Source organism: Mangifera indica, chromosome 15, assembly GCF_011075055.1.
Source record: "Mangifera indica cultivar Alphonso chromosome 15, CATAS_Mindica_2.1, whole genome shotgun sequence".
NCBI classification, from domain to species: Eukaryota; Viridiplantae; Streptophyta; class Magnoliopsida; order Sapindales; family Anacardiaceae; genus Mangifera; species Mangifera indica.
The window spans coordinates 654,047-660,046 of NC_058151.1; positions in this window are offsets into that span (position 1 = coordinate 654,047).

Consider the following 6,000-nt stretch of genomic DNA (forward strand, 5'->3'; position numbering starts at 1 on the left):
AAGTAAAAAGACATTATAATGGTTGCAAATTTGAAAATTTGATAAATACACTCTATCCATAATGAATTTCTGAAAAAAATAAGAATTGGTTTATGGTATGAATGAATAATGAAAGAGAAATTAAATTAAATGACTATTTCACCCTTTTATTAAGTAAAAATGCCCTAAATTTTTTTAAAATACCAAAATTTCCCTTAACCACATCTATATAAACCCTCTCACTCTCACTCTCATTATATACACTTTTCATATCACTTAAATACTCATTCTCACTTTCATTTTTACTTAATATCAATTATTATAGGTTCGTTTGAAAGGAAGAAGTTATTATTTTTGAATTCGAATCGAAAAAAATTAATTCATGAAAAAAATATTTATATGAATCTTAACTCAAAACTTAATTTTATTTGTTAAATCTAGTTTGTATGTCATGTAAAGGGGTCATTTGAATATATGATAATACTTTAGGGGTTAAATGAAATATTAGAAAAATATGAGGGTATTTTAATATTACACAATATATAAAGAATTTAAATAACATGTTAAGAATAAATAGACATATTGAAATACCCTACAATGTCAACAATAAAAAAATCATTTAAAAATATGAAAAAACAGATCTAAATTTCTAAAACTACACGTTCAAATAGCTTAGAAATGAGAAAATCAAAAAATCGATCTGAAATTTCATAATTATATCATAAAATATGCCTAGAAAAGAACAAAACTGAAGAGACAAATATCAAATTTGAAAACTATATGTCAAAAATGTCTAGCCCGGTCACAAACAAGCTTAAAATTATAGAAACCAAAAATTCTAAATTTGGTAAAACAAAAAACTGCATAATACACATTGAAACAATTTTATTTGGGCTCTTAAATTGGGCACAACCAACAAAGCATTGTTATAGAGCTTGAAACAAATTTTGCGTTGATATATTACAGGCCCCGTAACTCCTCTCAGATCAAAAGTTATGGTTGCTCAAAATCTATCTTCTATAGACCCTATAATTTAAAAAAAGTCAACTTCCACCCAACCAACGGTTTTCACGGATTACCCCATGGTTCAATGTAAAATTTCCCATGAACCCCCGTGGATCTCCCCCTTTTCCCCCTCCCCCTAAAATTTTGAAAACACTAAATTTCCCCCCACCCCACGGGCGCCCATGGGATATTACTGTAGCACTGACAAATCTAACCTATTTTCTGACCAAAAATCGTCATTTCAACCTCCAATTTCAACAAAAATCAAATCTACACATCCAATAACACAAAACCCCTCAAGAAATTCAAGTAAAACAACTAAAAATTAAAACATTTTATGGATTGTTTAATATCGAAACCCTAAAAATTCAAACCTCAAAATTTCTCTCAAATTTCAATACTTCTAACAATAAATTGATTCAAACAAGAAGTGAGATGATGTACTATGTTTATTTATCATTTTCGGTTGTCGAAAAACACAAAAAGTCGATGAAAAAGATGAAAACCCGCTATGCCCATGGGAGATCCGAATTTTCTTTGAATTGCAACAGTAAACCTGTGGGAAATGTGGGGTTTATATATAAAGACAGTTTGACCATTTCACAAATTGAGGGCATTTTTGCTTAATCCTTAGAGTTTTGGATAATTTCGCTTAACACCCCTTAGTTTTAGGCATTTATTATAATTTCCCATAATGAAATTACTAATATGGAAAATGAATTAATACAAACAATAATTTTCATTGTAATGTCTTGACTAATATTTTCATATTAAGATTAGTTTTTGTTTGAGTCTTGGTTAGTTTGTTGGTTAGACCAATGATAGATTAAACAAATATTATAATAATACACAATCAATCATAATTGTGATCTTGTATTGTGTTATACATATTCTTTTACAGTGTTTAATCATTGGATTTTAGGATTTTTTTTTTCTATATCAAATCATTTCAATAATCTTAGGAATAATTTAGTTCAGTTTAAGTTTGATTTAGTTTAAAAATGTTGAGGTTGAGTCTAAGGTTAAGTTTAATGAGTTCTCTTTAAGTTTAACTCAGTTTGAAGGAACTTAAGTTTGAATTCAATTATAATTCTAATTTGAGCTCGTAATTATGTTAAAATTAACCAAACAATATTTATTTTAACGTATATGAATTAAAATAATATTTTTTTTGTTTATTTGAGGCCAAAGGACTATTTCCCACCCAAGGTATGCTGCTTTCCTAAGTTTCTCCTATTTAACTTTAAAAATCTCAAATACTCACCCATGAACAATTAAAATTAATGGTAGTAAGAACAAAATCGTCATTTTATCTATAATATTAAAAATAAATTAAAATATAGTTTCTTTTCCCCCCTAAACTTTAAAAACTAAAAATTTCTCCTAACCTAACTTTTAAAAAATGACAGTTTTCCCCTAAGGTTTCGTTTCCATATATCCTGTGCCATTGCTGACAGCCTCTCCCTCCCAAAGCTTCCTCTCTCTCTGGCGGTCTCTCTCTATCCATTTGGACATTCGATCAACATCGAAGGAGCTATGAAAGACGAAGAGCTTTGTCATAGAAGAAGGAGCAACGAAGCTCTTCGTCTTCCTAGACGAAGACGAAGAGATAAAATTTTAAGGGGTTAAAGTTTCGTTAATTTTAATTGCTCATAGGTGGATATTTGAGATTTTCAAAGTTAAAGAGGGAAAACTTAGAAATGCAACATACTTTGGGTAGGAAATAGTCCTTTGGCTTTTATTTGATTTAAACTTTTCTAAACTAATGAACTAAGCAAACCTAACACCTCTAAACTCGAGTTGAGTTAAATACATAAAATTATTAATGTTGAATTCAAACTAATCTAATCAAACTTATTTCAAATTTATTCAATCAAAGTTAACAAATAAAATTGAATCAAGTTAACTTGAATCCATCTTTAAATTATTGATGGACCATTGGCAGGGTGGCAGTGAACTCAAAATTTGACTTGTGGCATACTTTTCAAAAAACTGTTCATAGTTGATAAAATTTAAAAACAATATTCATAGTGATAACAAATAATTCTATTGAAAAATACAAAAATCTCAGATTTGGTTTTTAATAATTATGAATTTTCAATAATAATTAATGCAAACCTTTGTCTTTCCAAAGTTATTTTACAATACCCATTAATTTTCAATTTCCATTAAATTATAATATCTGAATCCTTAGTCAGCTCCTCTCATTGTCAATATTATTCTTTGCCTAGGAATAATTATTCCCTTGGTAAGAACTATTTAATGAAAGGCTTAAAAAATTTTCAAATTTGAATTTTATATATATATATATATATATATATATATATATATATATATATATATATATATATATATATATGAAAAACAATTTGGCCTGAAGGCAGATTATGGTGACCATACAAATAGATTTAAGTTAAATTATAACACATCATATGAGATGGCTCGAATGTTTTTAAACTTTAATCGGAAATTGACCTTGTCAAATGATGGATTTAAGTCTTAATTGGTTTGGCTAATAAACTCAAATAGAATAAATTTAATAAAAATTAAAACAATGTATAATCAAATTGATCATCAGATCTTAACTGAATTGACTTGATTGATAAATCAAAGTTGGATGTGTCAAACTTAAAAACTAATAAAATAACAATACTTAGAGGTATTCTATTATCTATTTTTTTAATTGAAAAGACCAAATTTAAAAAATTTTCTTTTGAATGGATTAAAATTTCATATTTCCCTATTAAATAAATTAAACTTTCACCTTTTTAATTGCTCTTTTAATTCCCTCTTTTAATTAAAAAAATAAAATTCGATCTTTTTAATTGAAAAAACACACAATTTGTCAACTGGTTGTGTTTTCATACTTAAACTCATTGCCACCTAATTTTTAATATTTCCAATAGTTTACATTGACTTTTGTGGTTTATCCAATTTTAGGGTTACATGTGTAAACATGTTGATTCTTATTTATTGGAGGAGGCAAAGAATGTGAATGGTCAAATAAAAAAACATTTATGTCCGAATTTTCAAGCCTAAAATAGAAATTAGGAGATTAAATTCATTTAACGAAAACTTCAAAAAAAACGATACAAAGACTTTGAACAAGTAATATTTGGGCAAAGCACAAAGTTGAAAGGTACACCAATATTTCAATAATCCAAATGTAAACACAAGATTAATATTTTTATTTTTATTTCACATCTTCAAATCATCACGAATGATGCAGAAAATATTTACCGACCAAGATTATTTATTGAAATAATATAAAATATTTGTCAGAAGATAAGTTTACATATTAACATTAAGTTAATTTTAGTTGAAATGTCATATTCATTAATAATTTTACATTATCTCATTTCATGCCCACGAATGGTTAGATTAATAGTTTGAGCCGTGTTTAGGGGTAGATTCAATCTAGTTAGTTCAATTTATTTGTTTATTTAGTAACATTATTTATATTGTCAAGCCAGAGATATTGTTTACTTCTCTAATAATAACATTCACATCACTAACAGTTTTGTAATATACTATGTATCGACTTAAATGAGCTTACACGGAAAATTATACCTTCAATTTGAACTCAAGCCATACCTAAGTTTGGGTTAGCTTGGATCAACCTCAAGACTAGTCGTGTTCGTGTTATGTTATTGTAGGGTTTATGTTGAAAGACACTTAATTTGAATATGACTTGACATATGAACGTGTTGATAACCTGTTTTATTTGTTCAACCTATTTGACCTGAAAATGATATATTTTACATATGTTTCATTTTTACATGATTTCAATTAATTTAACTTGATTCGTTTTGACACAAAATGATATGACCTAAACATAACAAAAGGCATATGAAGGGTCATGTTTAGAGTTAGAAGGGTTAATATAAACACAACCCAATTCGGAAATTAGTTGATCTAAACATGACCTGAATTAGATATTGTGTTAAAAAACCTTAATCTGAGCCCCTTTTTAAAGAATTGTGTAGGGTTAGTCGGCCATGCCAAAATTCTCAGCTCTGTCTGTGCTGATGATGAATGTAAAATACTAAATAAATAAAAATAACATGTGATGAAAGATAGAGTTAGTGATCGTAATGCAATGACCGGGCTCCTTAATCTTTGATTAATTATGTTCAATTTGGCTATTGATGAAGATCAAAATATTCAAAAAAGACGAGCTAGCAAGTTGGAGGCTCAGTTGTAGTCAGTCAGCCTGCACGCTTTGGTAGATATTCCTTGGCTGAAAGACGCATGCCAACTTCAGCCTCCACATACGAAATCAAATAAATAGATAACCAATTTTTTTTTTTTTTTATAAAAAACCCTTATTAAATCTCGTATCTAATAACCAATTTTATAATTTTAACAAAGCCTTGGGTTTAAATCTAAGAAGCACGGTGCGTTTCCATGAATCCGAAACGGCCCGAAACTGGTACGAAACGTTTCGGGGCCGTTTCGGTAATTTTAGATAAAAAGGAAACGCGTTTCTTTACCAAAAACAGTTTCCTATGCTCCGTTTTTTTCCGTTGCAGAAAAGAGAAGAATTTTTGTCTTCTTGTTTTGAAACACATGCTGCTGATTTAAGCCTTTTATTATTTTTAGGGGCCTAGTGCCCACCGGAAGGAAGATTCTGAGGCGGGCTTCTTACTTCTTGGTACACTTACCTTCCCCCAGGAATTATTAGTAACTCCCCTTTCATCCAAAGCCACTGCTCAATCTTCCTTTTCTGATTGATTGAAAAAGGAAACACAAGCAAAAACTTTTGAGGCACAAGAAGCAAATATGGAATTGGGTAAAATTTCATGTGATTCTGAAAATAAATAACAAAAATAGTTTCCTATGCGGAATAGTTTTCTGGGCGTCTTCTCTTCTTTGCTGTCAATCTCCTGGGCGTCTTATTCCTCTCTGAACAGTGGCTGGAAGAAAGAAAACTCTGTGAAAAAAGTGTGCGTTCCTCTGGATCGGTTCGTCCTGATGTCACAGAGTTTTCTGGAACTGGGTCCTGGTGTCACAGAG